General features: G+C 42.4%; 1 protein-coding gene across 2 annotated transcripts in view; it reads left to right on the forward strand.

Moving 5' to 3' along the window:
* The first annotated feature begins 1,137 nt into the window (after positions 1-1,137).
* Positions 1,138-21,140, forward strand: part of SIL1 (SIL1 nucleotide exchange factor) — a 196,460-nt gene continuing 176,457 nt past the window's right edge. For both annotated transcript variants that reach the window (XM_054568382.1, XM_054568385.1), the window contains exon 1: positions 1,138-1,252. The gene's annotated coding sequence lies outside the window, so the exon portion shown is untranslated. The remainder of the gene's footprint in view (positions 1,253-21,140) is intronic.

Raw genomic sequence — 21,140 nt, forward strand, 5'->3', positions numbered from 1 at the left:
TGGAAGTGTCCTATCTAGACCTTTCTAAGAAACTGGCACTGTTCATTCAACTATTGCCCAGGGGCCTATTCTCCCTCCCTAGGCTCCTAATCAAGGTTTGTTTAGTGGCTGCAAAGTCGGTTTCCCACCTGATTGAAGTAAACATAATCAAGAAAGTAAATTAATTTTTAGAAGCTCACATAATACAGAGAAAAGGGAAAGGAATGCCAGAGACCAGTTTGTTTTTTTTGTTTGTTTTTTTGTTTTTGCTTGCTCTCAGGGAATACCTGCTGTTCAGGGAGAGGTCACTGCTTGTTTGGATGTTACTTTCTCCATTCCTTGAATGACCAGGTATCACTATCTGCACTCCGAGGGCTGGATCGAGTATTCCATTTTATTGGTCAGGTGAGGCAAGATGAAGGCTTAACAGAGTAGTAACATGGGAAGAGAACACAAGTTTTCGAGGCACCCAAATCTGGCTTGAATTTCCAGGTCTATCACTTTCTGACTGTCTGACCTTGGAAAAATCCTTTATCCTCTTTGAGCCTCAGCTTTTCCATCTATAAAAAAGGGATGATAATTCTAATCTTATAAAATTACACAGATGAATACAATGTATATGTAAGCAGTTGGCACCTATTCAGTGGTAGGGGAGCTTAGAGGCATAGGTAACTTTTATTTTTAAAATGTTTGGTCATTATCAAAGATTTATACAATTCACACACATATAAAGTAGGTGACTTGCAGGTGGCCTATTTTGCATGAATTTTCAAAGGACTATTTATTGTTTCAGACTCTTGGCTTTATCCCAAACTAAGACACAACTGATTAATTTACTCTCCACATCTCCAGCTCCTTTCTGAAAGTCCTTCCCCTAGAAAGAAATTAGGCTGTTAGGAAATCGGAGAAGTTCCGTTTCGGGCAAGCAAAATCAAGTCCGTGACCATTTCTTTCACACATCGCTCAGTCCAGCGGAGGGATACAGGGGAAAAAAAGTCCCAGGAAGTTTGCTAAAGGAGAGGCTAAGGGGAAGGACTTAACAAAAACCGGAAAAGGCGGGGCTAACAATTCTATTGCCACAAGGGCAGTGAGGCGACCGCCTGCTTTTCTGGAAGGCGCCAATTGGGTAAGGCGACCAGTGACGTAATAGCCGCGCGTTCACGGGTTCAGACAGTCGCCGTCGCGTCTGCGCATCGGGAGCTGGTTGCCGCTGCAGCCGCCTGGAATTGTGGGGGTTGTGTCTACCCCTCGGCTGCCAGACGGGAAGCCGAAGGTAGGGGCGGTGAGGGCCCCCCGGCCCTGGAGTTGGGCGGGGGGCTCAGGGCACTACCCCGGCCTCCTATCCCCAGGGGCCCCGGAGTCCTTCCTTCCAACACTGTGCTGGGGTCCCCACACATCCACCCCTAGTGTCTTCAAAGCGGGACGTCCAGGTGGGCCCTGGGCTCCTCAGTAGTGTCTGCAGATCTGATCTCTCAGCCCAACAGCCGTTTTCCCTACCTTTCCAACTCGGACCGTCTTTAGTAACCCTTTTTAAATGTCAGGAGATGAGACAGTGAGGGTCTGAGACTGGCTTTTTGGCTCCGCATCTGTTTTAGTTTCCTGTTCCCTTCTCCCGGCATCTGTCCAACCGCTCCAGTGTTGATACTTGTTCTGGGTTGAGACCTCTGTTGTCCCCTCACCATATGGAATTAACGCTCTACCCCCATGGTATTTCCACTCCTATCGTGTGTTTTTCTTTGTCCTGGTAGAGAAAGACTTGCTTTGAAATGGGTTACAGACTTTGGTTGTGTCTCAAATCACATTGGAGGTTGTGCGTATCCCTGGCCTCAATTCAGGTATTTCGGAAAAAACGGAGCTTGGGCACCTGCAGTTCTCAGGTGATTCTGATTCAGGTGGTCCCGAAATCCCCGCTTCGAGATTCTCTGCTTCAGAAAACGGGAGAGAATCAGTTGATCTATGAGCCCCTGTAGTGTGACTTAACGTGGGAAAGACCAGGAATCAGGAAATGCCCAACATTTGAGAGGCCAGTGGGGGCTTCCCTTTGCACTATAGGGGCTGGAGGGCGTTTTGATGCCTTTAAACAAATATATTGAGGACGCATATGTAAGACCAGTTTTCTAATATTTTTCAATGCCTGGCTTCAATCAAGCCCACCTGGCTTTCCGACCCCAATTAAATAAAACTGCAAAATGCTTTGGGGTTTGGAGGGGGGGTTATATTAATCCAGACTAGTAGGCAGGAGAATGAATCTTCCACGTTTGCTAAGATAAGAGAATATTTATAAACACTAACAGTGTTTGTTTTGACAGTGTAAAAGATGTTTTGTATCTATGTCTTTTTAGCTTTCACCCTACCCAAGCTTTTTTCTTTTTTGATAAAAATATAGCCAGATTTGGAGATTGATTAGGATTTTACTGGAAGCCAGGACATAAGAGTATCAGGATTGTTGTTTGTGTAACATGGATCAAGACTTGGTTTGTGATTTCAGTTGAGAACGTGGCTCTTTTTAAGGAAGGTATTGTCACATCAGATTTATTTTAACCTTTCTCCTGGGTGTTCAGTGAGTTTCACCTGCCAACGCGTGGTGTTCTGATGAAATTGGCTGCAGAAAACACTGACTGGCCCCATTTTACAGATGGTGGGAATAGGGAGTATGTTAGTAGCGATGAGGTAACCCAGGAATGAAAAGTTACCTTGTACTCTGATTCCTGCTTTTTTACCCTTTTTGCTGTCTTTAAAGGCCAGCTATTACTTGCTTCTCTGCAGAGTCCTGGTGTGTTTCATTGACACCAAAAAATTAAGTGAAATTGAAAAGTAACAAAATGGACTTTAAAATAAACATGCCAGAACTTAACCCTTCAGCAAGTGTTGTTCTTCTTAGAGTGGTATGTGTAAGTGTGGGTGGTGGGGGTTGAGGGTGGCATCACTTATGTGAAATGGCCATTGTCTGAAGCAGTTTTGAAAATTCACTTCAGAAATGGCCTTCAGAGACATTAATATATGACACCATACTGTATTAATATATATATATATATATATTTTTTACTCCAAACGGCATGGTTAGTAAACCTAGTTATATGACTTGACTACAGATGAATTAACAGTTCTTTTAAAGTGGACATAATGCCTTTTTGGAGTGTGGTAAACATGAGTTTTGATTCTGAGTCTATAATTTATTATCCATACGACCTTGGACAAGTTATTTCATCTCTTTGGCTTGGTTTTCCACTGATAAAAATGGTGCCAAAAAGGTTCGGGATCACTGCTCTAAGGGTCTCCAACAGACTTACAACTAGGGGATCAATGGGTAGCTCATCGTTGGCTAACCCCCTGCATGTGTCCCCAGGGCCCCGTTTCTTTGACTGTCCGGTGAGCTGACAGCAGACCCACCTTGGCCCATTTCTTTCCCATGACTTTCCTAGAGAGCCCCAGCAGCCCTCCTGATGCTTCTTCTATTGTAGGCCCTTCTTGTTTCACTGTGCCTGGCTTTAATAAATGTACTCTAAAAATTAAAAAATAAAAAACTTTGAAGAGTGGTTAAATGAGGTAATACACATGAAAGCTCTTGGGACATAAAAATGCAATAACTTCATCATCAAAGAATGAAGATTTGCTGTTTATGAGAATATTAAAAAATGACAATCTCTAAAGGCAAGTTGTATCTTTTCCCAAATAGATGATGCCTTTGAATTCTCTTTTCATTATGTTTGTGGATTCTTGCTCTTCTCATCTTGCCTCTTGTTTTTTTCTTCATTATATTCTTTTTTTTTTTTTTTAAGTGAAGCTTTGTTGCAGAGGCTGTCTGCCAGTATATTGAAGTAAGCCTCTTTTCAGGATGGCTAATCTCAACAGTTTTACAGTGCCATCTCTTTAGTTGTGTATTCCTGGGGATTTTCTTCTGGGGCCTCAGATGGCGCTTAGATCATGCTCTGTAGCACAAGCTTCTCTAACTCCTGCATTTGGTATGTCAATTTAGAGACATGTGCTTGCGGAGCTAATCTTTTTCTTTCTGAGTGAGTGAGGATGAATACTTTATGCTTTTCTGGGTTGGCTTTAAGCTGCCTTAGTCTTCCACAACACAGAGTTTCTTAGTTTAACTGTATGGGGTGTAAGGGATTATTCTGCCCTTTTCTTCATTTACTTTCACCAAGGGGTCACTGCTGAGTAGGGGAGGCGAAAAGCCTGTTACTGTTCAGATGGGGCTTAGGGTAACCTCTGATTCCCAGCATCAACACCAATTTAGTTTGCTGTTGGGACAAAAACCTCTAAAAGATTCAAGCTGCTTGGGACACATGAGAGGAATCTCCCAGAATTTTCATGGCTTGTTAAGGGTTTACACCTGGTGTCCTCATTTGTGCAATTTGTTACTTTCAAGACAGGGAGAATTCAATAGCAATAGAACAAATTATGTTCAGCCCAGACTTGCAGTTTTTTCAGGTTCCCTGAGGCAGCTCATTGACAAGAGGATGGTTGTGATGGCTGGTCATGTCTGCCCTCATTCTCTTTTGTTTTCTTTTGCTTTTTGCTTTTATTAGCTTTTATTTTTTGCTAAATTAATTCCTGGGCCATAAGTTTGTTGTTTCTTCAGTTTTGCCTGGGATATCTTTTTCTTGTGTGCAAACTTCTCTTCTGGTTTAGGAATAATATGCTGTTTTTCAGTAACAATCATCTGAATATGGCGGGGAGAACTGATACCTGGGTTAATTCATTCATTAGCTCTGTAAGTTCTGTGCTCCATCTTGGGAGCTTTGTTTACTCAGATGTGCTCAATGACCAGAGAGTCTGCATCTAAACCCTTAAGTTCAGCATTACTCTCTGCATTTTTAAGCATGTGCAGCAAAAATTCAGCACTCTTTTTGGGCCACTGACCCTGTATCCAGCCCCATTGTTTGGCCTGGGCACACTTCCCAACTCTACCATTGAAGTGATGGAATGGCCCACATTACTTCTGTAAAGTGACATCCTTCAGATACTTGGTGGCGCTTTGGATATGTATACCCTTGATGGTCTTGCCCCTTTTCTCTTAATAGTGCCCTTGGCTTTGGTGTTTGAGGCATTGAGAAGTGTCTTAGTAAGTTATGAGCTGCTATAACAATACCATTACAGTGGGTAGCTTAAATAACAAGCATTTATTTCTTACAGTTCTGGAGGCTGGCATGGTCAGGTTCTTGATGAGGGTCCTCTTGGTTCATAGTGGCTGCCTTTTTGCTGTGTCCTCTCATGGCTCAGAGTAGAGTGAGCCCCAGTCTGGTCATCTGTCTGTAGGGGCACTAATCCCATCATGGGGCTTCACCCACGTGACCTAACCCAACCCTAATCACCTCCCAAAGTCCCACCTCCAAATACTATCACATTGGGAATAAGAGCTACAAAGTATGTATTTGGGGTGGGCACAAACATTCAGTCCATTAACAAGAAGGAAGTGGCATAGTCAGAGAATGAGTAACATTTCTATGCCAGTGCCATGGTGGAGGTTAGGGGTAGAGGACTCTGAGCCTAGGGCTGGACAAATGGCATATTTCAGTTTTGGCTCAGGAATGCTGGTGAAATACTATAAATCCTTCATGACATCCATCATGTTTCTTGGAGTAGCCTCATTTATGAAATTTTAATGCCCATATTGATTTCTCCTATAAGGAGGGTGAACAATCATCCTAGTTTGCCCAGGACTGAGGAATTTCCCAGATGTGGGACTTTGGTACACAAACAGGGAAAGTCTGGGGCAAACTAGTGCAAGGTGATCATTCTACCAGTGACTATTTTGCAAATTAGTGACTGTCTTTATGGAAACTGAGTCAGCCCTTTGTATTGTACATGGTGTTTTTTAACGTTCATTATTACTTTTTAAGACTTTTCGTAATTGCCCCTGCCCCCAACCAATTGAATTTTAATACCACAGATATATTGTGTACCTGTTTATATACTCTGGCCCTTTGGAGGACCACAAACTATTGTAATCTCTAAGATTTTTTTCCCCCAACAATCAATTTTCACCTCCTTGGGGGTGATGCTGCCCTCACTCAGAATGTATGTCTTATATTCTCTCTCTAATACAGTCGTCAAAGCTTGTTTTTTTATCTACTAGATCCAGCTATTACTACAAACTTTTATCATCCAATTCCACCTGCAAGATAGTTGGTATTATCCCCATTTTATAGACGAAGAAACTGAGGCTCAGTGAGGTTAAGTGATTTAAGTTTGCTGCAGCCAGGCTTTAAACCCAGTTCTGACTCCAGAGCTCCTTCTGTTGCACTGTGCTACTGCCCCCTGCCCGACCCCTGCCAGGCATCTGCAGGTATCAGTAGGGCATTTGACCATTCAATTTATTTTCTCAAGGCCCTACTAGGTACTAGGCCTAGTGGAAGATGCTGGGGACACTAATGTGAAAAGGTGCTTGCTGTTGAAGAGGTTACTGTTTTTTTTCCATGGTGGGAGTGCCTTAAAGGCTAGTGCCCTTGTTACCCTGTCCTATTTGGGCCTCTTGTGAGATGGCTGGCTGTAGCTAAGCCCTGGCTGGTTGTCATGGAAAGATTTGAATTAATTGGCCTTTAGGAGGGTGAGAGCTGTGAATGTGTTCTTACTATAGGGTGGGGCAAAAGTAGGTTTACAATTATTTATATGGAAAACAGTACAGTAATTAATAAATAATACAGGCATAAGCTCTGTTTTGCATACTCACAGCTGTAAACCTGCAAAATTTTGCCCTGCCCAGTATACCCATTTTCTAACCAGCTGAGCTGTTTCTAATTGTTAAGCATGTGGTATATAGGGTATAACCAAAAGAGTAAACTCAGCCATTAGATATTTGTGAGCATAAAGATTGGTAAGAATGACATTTTTGTTTTGCTTATTGATATTCTTAATAATTCAGAGCAGTTTTGTCCTCTTGTGAAGTTATTTATATTGTCTCAAAGCCTAATACTTTTAAGAGAATTTGAGAAGAATTAGGATGTGGGTGGAGGTGGGAGGGATGATTTTTACCTGGACTTTTCAAAAAAGGCTGGTGGAATTAAGTTTACCCTTTATTGTTTGTTTTCTTTCAAATCTGGGACTTTTGAGGTGGTCCATTTACCATCTTCTTCTCTGTTGCTACCTAGGTCTTCATTTTTCATAGCTGAATATCCTGCGTTGGTCCAGGTGTTCTTGGACTGGAGTTGGAGACTTTGGGTAGTGTCTGATGTTTAGCTCATGTCACATGTCATATTGACAGAGAAATGAGAAGGGGTGTGTTTTTTGAGGTCTGCTTTCTGGCTGAGCCTTCACAGAGGGAGTTCTTGATTATGCCTTTTAATTACCACTTATTATCATCACAGGACACGTCACAGCAGTCACTGAAGTGATCCATGCCTAGTCACTTCTCTCTCTGCAAGTATTCTGCCTCTTCTGTCTTATGAGGGGAGGAGTTCTAGAAACTGGAAGAAACTGAGATGTATCCCGAAGTTCTGGTGAGGAAGACTAGTCATGCCATTTTAAATGGACATTTCTTCTCGCAATAATTTCATGCATCTGCCTTACATTTCTGTGATGATCCCAAGTTGGGCAGCAGCTGTATGACTAAACTCTAGAAGTCTAGCAGGCTTCAGTTCACTGAAAGTTATATAAAGTACAATAGGACAGTCAATACATACAAGATTGATTGGTCATACCTTGAATCCAGTGAGTAGGATGTTTTGGAAGAGTACGGGGCCAGCTCCTAAGCAAGGTATTTAAGGTTGATTTTTGTGACCCTCCCCATCTGATACTAATGGGGTGTTGAGTTTGATTGTATTTGTGAAGCAAACTCTCCATCTGTGGGCCCAGCTAAAGTCTAAAATCACATATCTAGGCTGGAAGAGATCTTCCTTTGGGTCTTGATGTCAATTTCATTGCAGACAACAGAGTTGTATCTAGTTCTTTGTGGTTCCTTGGGTCAGTGAAGAGTCAGGAGATAGTCTTTTAGGTCTGTTACTGCCCACTGTTACAGTTTGCATTCGATGGGTTCCTATTTTACTGATGACAGAACTGAGCCCCAGAGAAATGAAATGGGTTGTATACCTTTTTAAAGGCCACCAGTGTATTAGTAGCAGAGCTGAGACTCAAGCCAAAGGCCTCACAGAGGGTGATGATAGAAGTCCTTAGAATTATTTAAAACCTTGTAAAGATGCAAGAGGCTCTTGCAGTTAAAAATCTCCAGAGGGAAAGAAGGCCCCTCCACTGACTGTTTCTCCTGTTTGTGTTAAGTGTTTCTTCTTGCTGTTACCTCTGAAAATAGACATTTAAAGTTTCCCCATTTTAGAAACAAAGAAATAGCTCTTAGGCCAGATTGCTCTGTTTTCTGTGAAGAATGGGGCCAGTGCATCACCGGACCTTTTCTGGTGACCCAGGCAAGCCTTTAATATGTGTCCAAAAGAAAAACGGAAGGAATGAGTTGGTAGGCCAGAGTAGTTTAAAACACTTTGGAGTCAGCTCACTTGGTTTCATAGTCTGCTGTCTACTTATTAGCTGTCAGATGGAAAGAAGTTACTTATTTTCTCTAAACCTTAATTTCATGATCTGTAGGATGGGAATAGTAATGGTTACTTTTGTAGCCATCTTGAGAATTAATTGAGGGAATATAAACAGAAAGTACTTCCTCTGGCTCAGTGTAAGTGCTCTGTATTGTCAACAGCAGCAGTTACCAGTTCCTGACCCAGGACTTGGTTAGAATATAAATTATGCTGATCAGGCCAGTTTTATCTTAACCATCACGTCATTGTCTTCTTGGTTGGGTGGTTTTTTGTTCATATCAATATTCACAGCTAGCTCATTCTGAATAACTAAAGTTGTGAAGAATAAGGAACTCTGCAGCTTCTCTGCTGTCACCTTCCTTACTCCACTCATTTCTCACCTTTTTGACGCTTTCTTTAACCACTGGTCTAGCTAGCAGGCCCTGTCTCCTGAGCAGTGTCTGACATGGAGATTTTATTTATTTAATTTTCAGAGAGAGGGGAAGGGAGGAAGAATGAGAGGGAGAGAAAAATCGATGTGGGAGAGAAACTGATCAGTTGCCTTTTGCACACCCCCAACCTGGTACCTGGCCTGCAACCTAGGCATGTACCCTGACTAGGAATCGAACCCAGTGACCTTTAGATTTGCAGGATGACCCCCAATCCACTGAGCCACACTAGTCGGGACTGACGGGATTTTAATGGAGCAGGACTGGCTGGTCCTGCCTGGGGCCTTCCAACAATGTGTTCTTGTCTCTTGCCTCTGTTCTTCAGCCAGACATGAAGCAATTAGCTCATTAAGGGAACTTTGACATCTATCATGGTTTTCTTCTCATTTGAATGTCCATTTCTGGTCCTTAGGCAAGGCCTGAGAGACACAATTAAATACATTGGCCTGGATTTTGTCAAGTTGACTCCCTTTCCCTTTGAGATTTACAACTGGTCCAGTATAGCAATGGGGGTGGGAGTGTGAAAAGCCTCTGAATCTACTACCTCATGTTATATTGATCTCAAGCTGAGTTTTAAAAAACTCAAGCACCACAACTATAGCCTGTGGCTTTTCTGAATGAAACAAATGAAAATTTCACTATTTTGGGGGAAGACCAGTCTGAATTGGTAAAAAATAGAAATTAAAAAGAGTTTTCAAAGAAATGCCATTGTCTTAAATTTTTGCAAGCGTATGCAGTACCTAGCGCACGTAGTCTCACACTGCTGCTTCTGTTTCCGCAACTCCTCCAGAGTTATTACGGGAACTTCCTCCTATCTCCTGCTTCAGCTTCCTCCAGGACACTGTGTTCCATTGCCGCTTGGGGTCTTTCTAACACAGTGCTAGTAGAGAACATTCATGCTTAGAAGTCTTCAGTGACACCCACTGGCTGCTGAATAATTTCCAATGTTTCAGTTGTCCTGGTGTTTCATACCTATTGTGGTGTATTCCTGTCCTGCCACTTTAATTATATCTTCTACCAATACCCGCATGTACACTTTGCTCCTGAGAAACTGGTCCATGTAGTCTCTAAGCATGCCTCATACGTTTGTGCCTCTGCCAGTTCTTTTGCCTAGAGTACCCTCTCCTTAATTTCCTGCTTTATGCTGCACAGTTGCCTTCTTCAGCAAGCCTTGCCTGGGACCTCCTTATTTGTATCCCCATAGCAACTCGTTGATTAAAGAATTCGGCATACTTTATTCTGGTTAGTCATATTGTCTCTTCTTATATGAGTTTCTCAAGGACATGGGCTATACTTTATTTTGTGTCTGCAGCATAATGCTGAGGGTAACATGAACATCATAAATGCTTGTTGCATGACTGAATATGTGAAAGCTTGAGAAATGATAACAGTCCTGCTCAAATTCCTGTTCTTCCCTGAAGCATTCCTTGGTCTCCAGCCATAGTGAGTCTGACATGCTCAACCCCCAGAGGCCTTTGTGCTGGAAGCAGTTTGATTCTTAAGGGGAAGTCTTATCTTTCCAACTGGATTAGAAATTCCTGGAGTGCAGGCACTGCATCCTTTATTCTTTTTTGTATACCCAACCTCTAGCATAGTTCCTGGCTCATAGAGGGTGTTTAGTAAATGCTTGTGAATGCAGAAGTCCTGCTATTTGGTTAGCTACTATGCTTACCAGTTGTTCAGCCTCCTTTGTCATTCATTGGCCAGGGGTCTTCAATTCGGATGTTTTCAGGACCAAGTAGGGAGTAGCCATCATGAGCCATTGGGGAATGATGGACCTGTGTCAAACTGGATTACTCCTGTGGTCTTTGGGCCAGCTGCTACTCACCCTATCATTGTAATGGGTGAGTGTGGCTCTATAGCCCCATCATTTCGTATTACAAGAGAAACCAGAAATCCAGATTTTTTGTGAAACCCCCAAGGACTACTAAAGCACCTCAGTGGTCCAGATTTGACCTATGGCTACCTATTTGTGACCTTTGGGTAGAGGCTGGGATTTTAAACATTTAAGTCTCTTGTGAAAGAAGAAAGGGAGGGGAGGGAATGGTCTGAATGCTTTTGAGGGAGTTTTGGTGAAAGCCTAGTTTTGGTCTTGAATGTCCTGTAGTCTTCTGTGGGTAGTGAATTAGTCGTTTCCACTGAGTCCTGAATAGCTCCATCTACAGTCAAGGTTTTATCTTTCCTTTTTTTCTGTCCCTAACAATTTGTTGACTCCGGGACTTTTGTGATTTTCTTCCCTTTTTGCCCAGTCTCCATTGAGGCAGCTTTGACTACTTTTCCTGCTTCCATCCCTGTTAATGGCTTCTCTGAGAAGGCATTTTGAGAGAATAAACACAACTGAAAGGGAATTACATTACACAGAATTATTGCTTAATAGTGGTCAGCCAAGGGGCAAAGAATATAGTAACCAGAAGGAAGTCTGTGCCTCTGTGGAACCTTTTGCAGGGCAATATCTTACCCTCTGGCTGTCCTGTTCTTTTCATAGGCCCTAGGCACCCTTCACAGTGCTTACTTGCTTGGCATTGCCTTCTGGGTCTCAAAGATTTTCCACCAGTGGTATCCTTGTCTGAGCAGAAGCTAGCTGATTGTAATATCTCTGGAAGAATACACGAGAAACTGAAAAGAACGGTTGTCTTTGGTGAGGGGCCCTGGGTAGCTGGAGAATGGGGAAGGAGGTAGACTGATTTTTCACTGTATACCTTTGTGTGCTTTTCAAATTGGAACCATATGCATATATTCTTACTTTTTAAACAAATGTATTTATTTATTTTTAGAGAGAGGGGAAGGGAGGAAGATAAGGAGAGAAACATCAATGTGCAAGAGAAACATTGATTGGTTCCCTCTCAGATATCAACTGGGGATCTGGCTGGCAACCCAGATGTGTGCCCTGACTAGGGATCAGTAAGTACTGGCAACCTTTCAGATTGCAAGCTAGTGCTCAATCCACTGAGCCACACCAGCCAGGACTGTTCTTGTTTTTTAAATAAGCCTGATCAGACCCAAGTGTGTCTCCTCTTGAACGGCCACTCTGTTTTCACTTTATCCCTGAGTGTGGGTTTCTCTACAGACATCTATGCCCAGTCACTGTAGAGTGCCCCTTCTAGGTGACAGTTTTCCTCTGTGCTTTTCAAAAGTGTCTTAGGATTTCTCACCCAGCAGTCTTTGGAATAACAGTCAGGCCTAAAGTGTGTTCAATAATTTACTGTTTTTAAAAGACTCTCAAAAACATTATTTTATCCAGTCTTTACAACATCCACATTTTATGGAAGTAAAAAAAATTGAGGTTTAAAGAGTTTAAATGACTTAGGGTGATACAGCTAGTCAGAGTAGAGCAGTGACTAATCCAGGTAGCCTTATTTCATATTCATGCCCTTGCTATTAGCTCTTGGAGCAGTGAGGTGGTTGTCTCTTTTTGGAATTCTCATGGGTTTCCAGAATTGCTTCAGTTGGGGCAGAAGTAGAGCTCTAGTGTTCCCTCTTTTGGTTCAAGGCTTTCTTTCTTAGGACTCTTGAATTATGTAGGCTTGTGTTTTCTGAGAAAAGGGATCAGTAGTTGGTTTCTCCATTTTCTAGATGGGGTGAGGCTTCATTGGGGTAATACTTTTCAGGGCAGCTTGAATTGACAGCCTGGTTTCCTATTCCTTGCTGAGTATTATTGCTGTTATTAGGCAGAGGGCTTTGTTTCTAGGTTACAAATCTTTTTGGTAAAGAAGTAAGTATGGAAGAGAATCGGAAAGACTCATGTAGTCCTTGGATATAATTTAATGCTCCACATTCCAAGAGAGTAAACATTGTAAAGTTTACAAGATAGATTTCGATTAATATCCTGATGACATATGGCTTGGAATGTAGGTCCCTGCTAGGAGACCCTCATCACCACACACAGCCCGCCTTTGCTGGTGGCCCCTTCCCACAGGTCTTCCCAGCAGCTGTTGTGCACCTGGGTGAATCATTAGCTTTCCTAAGCTTCAGAAAAAAACAATATTACTGATGAAAACCCTCATACAATAGGCAAAATAAACAGACAACCCTGAGAGAGAGATACAGTATGTTTTAGTACTACTTTACTTCCCCGGAGTTTGTCCAGAGTATTCACTTCCATTAAAAACACTAGCTGATTCTTACCACTGGTCTCTTCAGAATACAACATTGAATATCATATTGCCCTTTCTGCTCTGCTGCTCCTGACATCCTGGGGTTTGAAGGTCTGTGGAAACTCCAGAGAGGCAGCAAGCAACATGGAGCGAAGGCTCTGTTTCCTACTGAAGACCAAGCAGAAATCCTTTTTACCTCTTCTGTTCCTACATAAATCAGAATTAGATTACCTTCAAAGAGAATTCTGTGCATTACTGTCACAGGACAGAGTAGGGGAGGCTCCTCGTACCTCCTTTGTAATCTCTGAAGAGGACTTGTTGGGGACATGTACAGATCATGCTCAGGTTGGCTATTCCAAAGAGAGTTGTCCCACAGATAGGTACCAGCTGATGGCTTAGTTAGTGAGTATGGAACTTTGTAGGCGGCTTTGTAGGTCTGGAAACTCAGCTAGTTCACCCAGGTTTAAACTTTAGTGAACTGTCTCAAGCACAGAAATTCATGAGACCATCAGGTCACAGTTATAGTCAACTAACTCAAGCATGACTCTGTAGTTGGTTTGTATGGACAGGTAGGAGCAATGTCTTCTTTGTAGGAAGGGTTATCTGGGAAGTCAGCTCACCCCTGAATAAAAACAAGGTGAAGTGTGGTGGAAAGCTCTTGGCCATATCATGAGATACACCCAGATTTAAACCATGTATTAGGTGTGAGACTTCAGATGAGTTATTTAATTTCTGTTCCTGTTTTTTTCATCTGTAACGCTCATACAGTTTTCAGATACACACCCACCCACAGTAAGCACCAGGTAAAATATTTTGTCCCATATATTCCCTTCTTTCCTTCCCTCGTTTCTCTCCTTGTAGCACTGTCCTTTTAGGGCTACCTAAGTATTGGGTTGGCCAAATTGTTTGTTTTTTTCCTGAAAGATGGCTCTAGTAGGGCTTAGTTGTCTTTAACTTCATTTGAAACAGTTTTGTTAGATTTTATTGTGTCATATCAGCATGAATTAAAAAAAATCAAAAGTGGTTAATTTTTGTGTACCCATTTTAATATTGAAGATGGAAGAAAATATGCAACATTTTTGGCATGCTTTATTATTTCAAGAAAGGTAAAAACACAACTGAAGCACACACAAAGATTTTTGCAGTGTATAGAGAAGGTGCTGTGACTGATTATACGTGTCAAAAGTAGTTTGTGAAGTTTCATGCTGGGGATTTTTCTCTGGGCAATGCTTCAGGGTCAGGTAGACCAATTGAAGTTGATAACGATCAAGTCAAGACATTAATGAGAACAATCAACATTATACCACATGGGAGATAGCTGATGTACTCAACATATTCAAATCAATAAAGTTATTGGTGAAAATGAGAAATGTGTCCTTTATTTTATGGAAAAAACTAAACGGACATTTTGGCCAACACAATAGTTTGACAAAATATGCTCTGTTTCCCTTGCAATCAGGTACAAGGTGGGGATGTTCACTTTCACCACTCTTACTCTATGTAGTTCTGCAACTACTAGCCACAGCAATCAGACAAGAAGAAGAAATAAAAGGCATATAAATTGGAAAAGAGGAAGTAAAATTGTCATTATTCACAGATGACATGATATTATATATAGAAAACCCTAAAGACTCCACCAAAAAAATACTAGATCTAATAAATGAATTTGGCAATATATAGAATAAATATTAAGAATTTGGTAGCATTTTTAATATACTAATAATGAACTATCAGGAAGAGAAATTAAGAAAACAGTCCCTGCCCTGGCTGCTCTGGCTCAGTGGTTTGAGCACCAGCCTGCGAACTGGTCACTGGTTCAGTTCCCAGTCGGGGCACATGCTTGGGTTGTGGGCCAGGTCCCCAGTTGGGGGTGTGCGAGAGGCAACTGATTGATATATCTCTTGCACATCGAAGTTTTTCTCCCTCTCTTCCCCTGCTCTAAAAAATAAATAAAAAAAGATTATAAAAGAAAATCCTGCTTAGTATTGTAACAGAAAAAATAAGGTACCCAGGAATAAATTTAATCAAGATGGTAAAAGACCTGTACTTGGAAAAATATAAGAAACTGAGGAAAGAAATTGGGGAAGATACAAATAAGTGGAAGCATGTACTGTGTTCGTGGATAGAAGAAATTAACATTTAAAATGTCCACACATTAACAGCTGAAGGAGACTGCCACAGACAGTAGATTCCTGGAGGTCTTGAATAGACTGCCTAAGGTTAGAAAGGGTCAACATCTGACTTCATCAGAGGCAGATCCAGAAAGAAAAAACAGGGGTCTCCTACCACAGAAATTCACATCACAAAGACAGGAAATCAAGACAGATCAAGAGGCAGAAGCAAAAAAGAGTCTCACAAATAATGGGAAGACAAAGAAACACCACCACCCCTAGTTAAAGGGAAAGGAGGAATCCCCAGAAAGAGATTTAGAGGCAAGTAAACTATCAGATACTGAGTTCAAAACAACGGTTCTAAGGAAGCTCAATGAGCTCAGTGAACTCAGAGAAAATTACAAAAAACTACAGGGAAACTACGAGGAATTCACTACAAACTATATCAGCATGAAAAAGAACATAGAAACTATCAATAAGAGACGAGGAAATGAAGAATACAATTTCTGAATCGAACACAGGAGGAATCAAAAGCAGGCTAGATGAAGCAGAGGATCGAATCAGCGAGCTGGAGGATGAGGTAGAAAAAGGTAGAAGAAAGCTCCCAAAAAGAGCAAGAAAGTGAAAAAAGACTCAAAAAGAATGAAGTGGTGTTTAGGGAAATGCAGGACAACCTGAAATGTAATAATATCTGTGTAATAGAGATACCAGAAGGAGGAGAAGGGGAGGAAAGGATAGAGAACCTGTTTGAAAAAGTAATGATGGACTCTATATGTGGACTCAAATGTACAAAATAAAAACAGGCATGGATCCATGGGACAGACTGACAGGTATCAGAAAGGAGTGGGACTGGGGGTTGGATGAAAAAAGGTGAAAGGATTAAGCAAAAAAAAAAAAAAAAAAATGTAGACAGGGGTGGAGAATAGGTAGAGGTGAGCAAAGGGGAAAAATGGGGATGGAAATAGACATTGTTTGGGGCAATGGGTACATGATGCAGTGTGTAGATGATGTTTTGTTGAGTTGTACACTTGAAACCTGTATGATTTTGTGAACCATTGTCACCCCAATAAATTCAATTAAAAAGACCTCCCCGCCAAAAAAGAAAAAAGCACCAAAACACATTTCTCAGTCTGTTAGGGCACCAGGAATGTATTTGAGAAAGAATCATTTTTATTGTCTAGGTTCCCTTTTATGTATTCTTGGCAAACCACGGCCCTTCTTTTACCGCAGATACTTAGATCTTCAATCCTTTCCAATATAAGGGGTCTTTCTGGTTACCATTCAATCTACAATTCTTTGCTGAGCACTCACTATGTATTAGATACTGCTTGGCTACGGGAATGTAGTGGTGAGTGATACGGGCCTGGCCCTCAGTAACATCTCTCCAAATCCCCTCCTTAGAGGGGTTACTTCTGTGAATGACTGTTCTTCATTCTTTGTTGCTTCATACTAATTTCCTTCTGAGAAGGCAGTCTTCTCCCTAGACCTAGGGGACTGTGATCCTTGGTGCCGCCTGGGTCTTACCTGCTGGTTTGTCTGCTACCAAGTGAAGAGAGCAGTGTGCTGAGGCTGAAGGAGAAAGCCCCATGGGCTCCTTCTGCCTCCGTCACACATGTCTTAAGGGCTTGCACTTGGCACTTTTGAATGTTTCTTTTCTCCTTAAACACAGATTATAGTGTTCCCTGGTAATTTAAATTCAAATAACCTTCCACCCGCTTTCTGCCCCCCCCCGCCCCCCGCCCCCTCCCCGCCAAAAAAAAAAAAAGGTTAAAAAAAAAAAGGCCCTGTGTATTAACAGGGCAGAGAACAAAGTAGGCCACGTCTGGTCTTCTGGTGTTTATTTTATCTTATGTTTTTTATGTAGCCTCACTAAGGGTTGCTTTTTAATAAGGTTCCTGCATGATTAAGGCATATTGATATTCTGCAGTCATAGAATCTCACATCTTTCTCTACCTTGTTTGTCATAAATAGTGTGACAGGCAGATTCTGCGCTTTGACTGACAGGAAGTAGAACCTGTTTCTCCACTTTGGACTCTGGACTGTGTCATAGCCTTTAGTGGGCCCTGGATAAAGAAGTCTCAACAGCTAGTTTGATGGATTTCTCAGCTCCAGAATAGGGGCCTGAAGACTGCCCTCCACTCCGTCCCCTCCTCCCTTTTGCCAGTTTTACCAGCAGTTGCCAAGAAGTGTGTGGGGAAGCAGACTGAATGGTTCTCTGGGAACCTCTTATTTGAGGACTCCCAGTGATGCATTTTCCTCTTCTCTTGCTGTGGTGTGGGGCATTGTGATTTGGTACTTGCAGTACTGAGGCCTGTTGGTGTTTTCACCAGTAAAATGCTTGCTGTTTGGTATTTTCCCCAAATTCCATCATCTTCCCAGGAGCAGAGGAGTGTGTCAACAATTAGGGACCTAGCTGAGCCTCTGTTTCTGGCACTGTGACTACTGAAAGCATGGTGGCTGAGCCCAGATGAGCCATGTTTTCCAGTGCTGCTCAGGCTAGGCATTTGCTGCAACTAGATTTAGCTTTAAGAATCACACTAGAGGTTTGGTTGGAATGGAGAGAGCATTATTGCTTACGTGCTTAGTTAAATCTATCAGCCAACATATGTCAAGTATAGGAAAAAAGTGCAATAACGTTATTATAATGGCATAATATGGTAGTTATCATAATAATCAGCTGGCATAGTTTTTGATAAGAGGCATATCCTGAAATGAGTGCAGGGGGAAGGGTTAACCTTGAACAACAGCACAATGAATGTTTAATCTTTCAGGAGATGCTGTGTGAATGTGAATGGTTCATGTATGGAGTTGCTACTCTCTCTGCATAGCTAGAGGAGTTATGGAGACTTCAGCTGGGGTTGTTGGCCCTGCAGGTACTATCTCTCTCATGTTGTGATAGAGCACACACCATTCTTTGGTTTAAGGTGTTCTGGGTTGTAAGATTACCATCCCAGCATCCAGTAGCAGTGGGTTCTGGGAAAGGTGGACTTCATCTCTGTGGGTCCATCTGGGATTTTCAGAAAATTCAGCTGCATTCGCATAGCTACAGATGATGAGCTCCACTCCCAGCTGCAAGCTGAGCTCCGCACTTGGCATGCGTCAGTTCTGTACATACTGGATGTGGTGAGCTGTGCTCATGGAACAGAGCTTGTCCTTACCCAAGAGCTTGCCAGAGCTGCATTCCCATTCTGGTTAGGAAGGTGGTGGTAAAGTGAGGAGGAGCAGAGCTGGGTTCTTACATGACCCACAAAGACAGCACTGGGGTAGGAGAAGAGAGTCTTTGGATTCAGGCAGACCTGGGTGTGCTCCTGACCTTGCCATTCACTGGCATTTGGAAAGATTATTTAAGCTTGCTGAGCCTCAGCTGCCTGTCTGTGTTTTGTGTTCATCTATGTCTCATTTGTTTTTCACTAACAGTCCTGTCTCCGAAGTACTAATCACTATACCTGTCACTAAATAGTGTTCAGTAAATGCCTCTGTTCCCCCCATCCTACCCCCTACTGCCTACCCTGAGTAGTAAAAGGGCAAGGACAAGGCCCTCCTTCTTCTGTAGGGAATTATGGCTTCAATTAGAGTTTTATCGAGCTTATTTAGGCCCTAGTGTTGTTTCTCTGAGCCATGATCCTAGACCTCCTCTGAAACTGTCTCATCAGGGGATACTTTGATATTTAATGTTTGGGCACCTCTCTGTTTTATCCAAGGAATAAAAGATACGGTTTAAAATCCCTTCAGGGAATGGTATACCTGCTTCTGCCTCAGTCCCCTTCAGCCTTTCTCCCTTTTCCCTTTTCCCCCTTTCCTTTGCGTGCCTGCCCTTGGAAGTACTTGTTTTTTCAGAGACTGCTAGTTGTTTGGCTCAGTCTCTTTACTGGGTAAAGGTTTTAGCGTTTCTATCTGGCTGGCCTTTGCTGTGGACTTTTATTTTGGAACCTGGAGAACTCACACAAGGTGATCATTTTAAGCTATTTTTGGCTCTAGTCCATCTTATCACTATGGCTACCATCTGCATGAAGAATGACTGGACATAGAAGGTAACTTCTGTCAGAAATTGGGAAAGATGAAGAGGGGAGGGGAAAGAATAATTTGGTCTGATACCCCACAAGGGGAGAATACCTTCTCTAAGCAGAACCATTTGATTTGACAGAGCTTCATTTCCCTTTTCTCTGAAATTTTGTTCTTTCAGTGAATACATACAGTAACTGTTACATTCCAAATACTAGGATATGCCCAGAGATACTGCTGTGACCAAGTCAGATACACTGCCTGCTCAGAGGGTACTTGATGAGCATTAATCAAATTATCACTCACACATACAAAATTACAACTGTAATAATTGTATTGAAAAAAAGAATGTGGTCACTAATATTTTGGTAACTGACATGTATGTTTTTCTATGTACTTACACATACTATATGATTTTAAGTGAATAAAAAAAGGAAAAAAAGGAACGTGGTAATATGGAAACATCTGATAGAGAATTTGACTTGGTTCTGGGTTAAGAGGGCATTAGGGAAGGCTTCCTTGAGGAATGATGTTTGAGTTAAATTGTGAAGAATAAACAGGTGGTTTACTAAGCAACTCCACATACATTTCAGCCTGAGGGCCCTGCACTTACGAAGGCTCTGGGGTAGGTTTGCAGGGACAAAGAAGCTTGACTATGAGGAACTGAAAGAAAATGTGGTGGGAGCACAGAAGCGATGGATGGATACAAGACGAGGCTGGAGGGATTGGTAAGGACAGGCCAGCTCAACGGTGGCAAGGCATTCTGTATTTACCGGGAGAAGGGGAAGTCTTTGGAGGGTTGTTAGTGGCGGTTGTGGTGGTGAGGTGATTACATTTGCAATATGGACAGATCGCTCTTGTCAGATGTGAATTTTGGTTGGGGAGTGGATGAAGATCAAAAAAGAGACATTACTGTAATAGGTTGCTTCTTGTCCTTCAGTCAGCTAAATGATAATCTTGAGACCACCTCCATTAAGTGTTGCCTGTTCCTTCTGAGTCAAGTCCCCTCTCTGCCCATACTCAGTTGTTGGGGTTGCCTGGCTACTCACAGATGTGGCTTAGGGTGCTGGCTTTTGACGCCTTTCCTCTTTCCCAGAAAAACACCTGGAGGTTTTAGGCCTGTCACTTGTTAACAACTGACAGTTGTAGAGCCCTTTATAATCTATTGTCACACTCTTCCTCTGTTGGCTGTCCTACTGGGTGAGGGCTACCTCTTTCACCTTGGACCACTTAAGCCACTGGTATGGGCAGCTACCAGACATGTGATGTGCCAAGTTAACAAAGCTAGCACCTGTGGTTTCCCATTGTGATGGGGTAATGTAGGTGTTCATATGTTCTCTTTTTGGCAGCAGACCGGCCCTCATATGTTTGGAGGGCCGGAAATGGGCTGTAGTTATTCTTCCCACTGTATAGCCAGGAAGACTGAAGTACAGGAGAGACCTGGGGCATAAAGAAGCCTGGATCAGGGTCGCTTGCTCTCAGACCAAGTGTTAAGTGCAATGGTGGGTGGTTCCAGACCCTAGACCAGAGTTCCTCCTCAGTGGTATAGTGGCCTTGCCCATTGTTCCTTTTATTTACTAAGCTGGAAGACTGTGTTGCACAGTGGTTAGGAGCATGGCCTGTACTTTGGACTTGGGGCAGACTGTAGTTAACAATCTTACCTTCACCACTTGCAAGGTATGTGACAGAGAAGTTATTTCCCTGACTCATAGCTTTCTTGCTCTAACTAGGGAATAATATTTTTAAAAAAATATTTTTACTTATTTATCTTCACAGAGAGAGGGGGATGAGGGAGAGAGAAGGAGAGAGAAACACATCAATCCGTTGTCTCTCGCATGTCCCCAGTGGGGGACCTGGCTCTCAACCCAGGCATGCACCCTGACTGGGAATTGAACTGGTGACCTTTAGGTTTGTAAGCTGGGTAGTCAGCCACTGAGCCACACCAGCCAGGGCTGGGGAATAATACTTCTATGTCATAGGTTTATTGGGAAGTGTCAGTGAGAATATAGGAACGGTGCTTGGGTTCCTTTATAGGATAAT

The sequence above is a fragment of the Pteronotus mesoamericanus genome, unplaced genomic scaffold (genome assembly GCF_021234165.1).
Source record: "Pteronotus mesoamericanus isolate MK-2021 breed Mesoamerican mustached bat unplaced genomic scaffold, CSHL_Meso_final contig_2, whole genome shotgun sequence".
Classification (NCBI taxonomy): domain Eukaryota; kingdom Metazoa; phylum Chordata; class Mammalia; order Chiroptera; family Mormoopidae; genus Pteronotus; species Pteronotus mesoamericanus.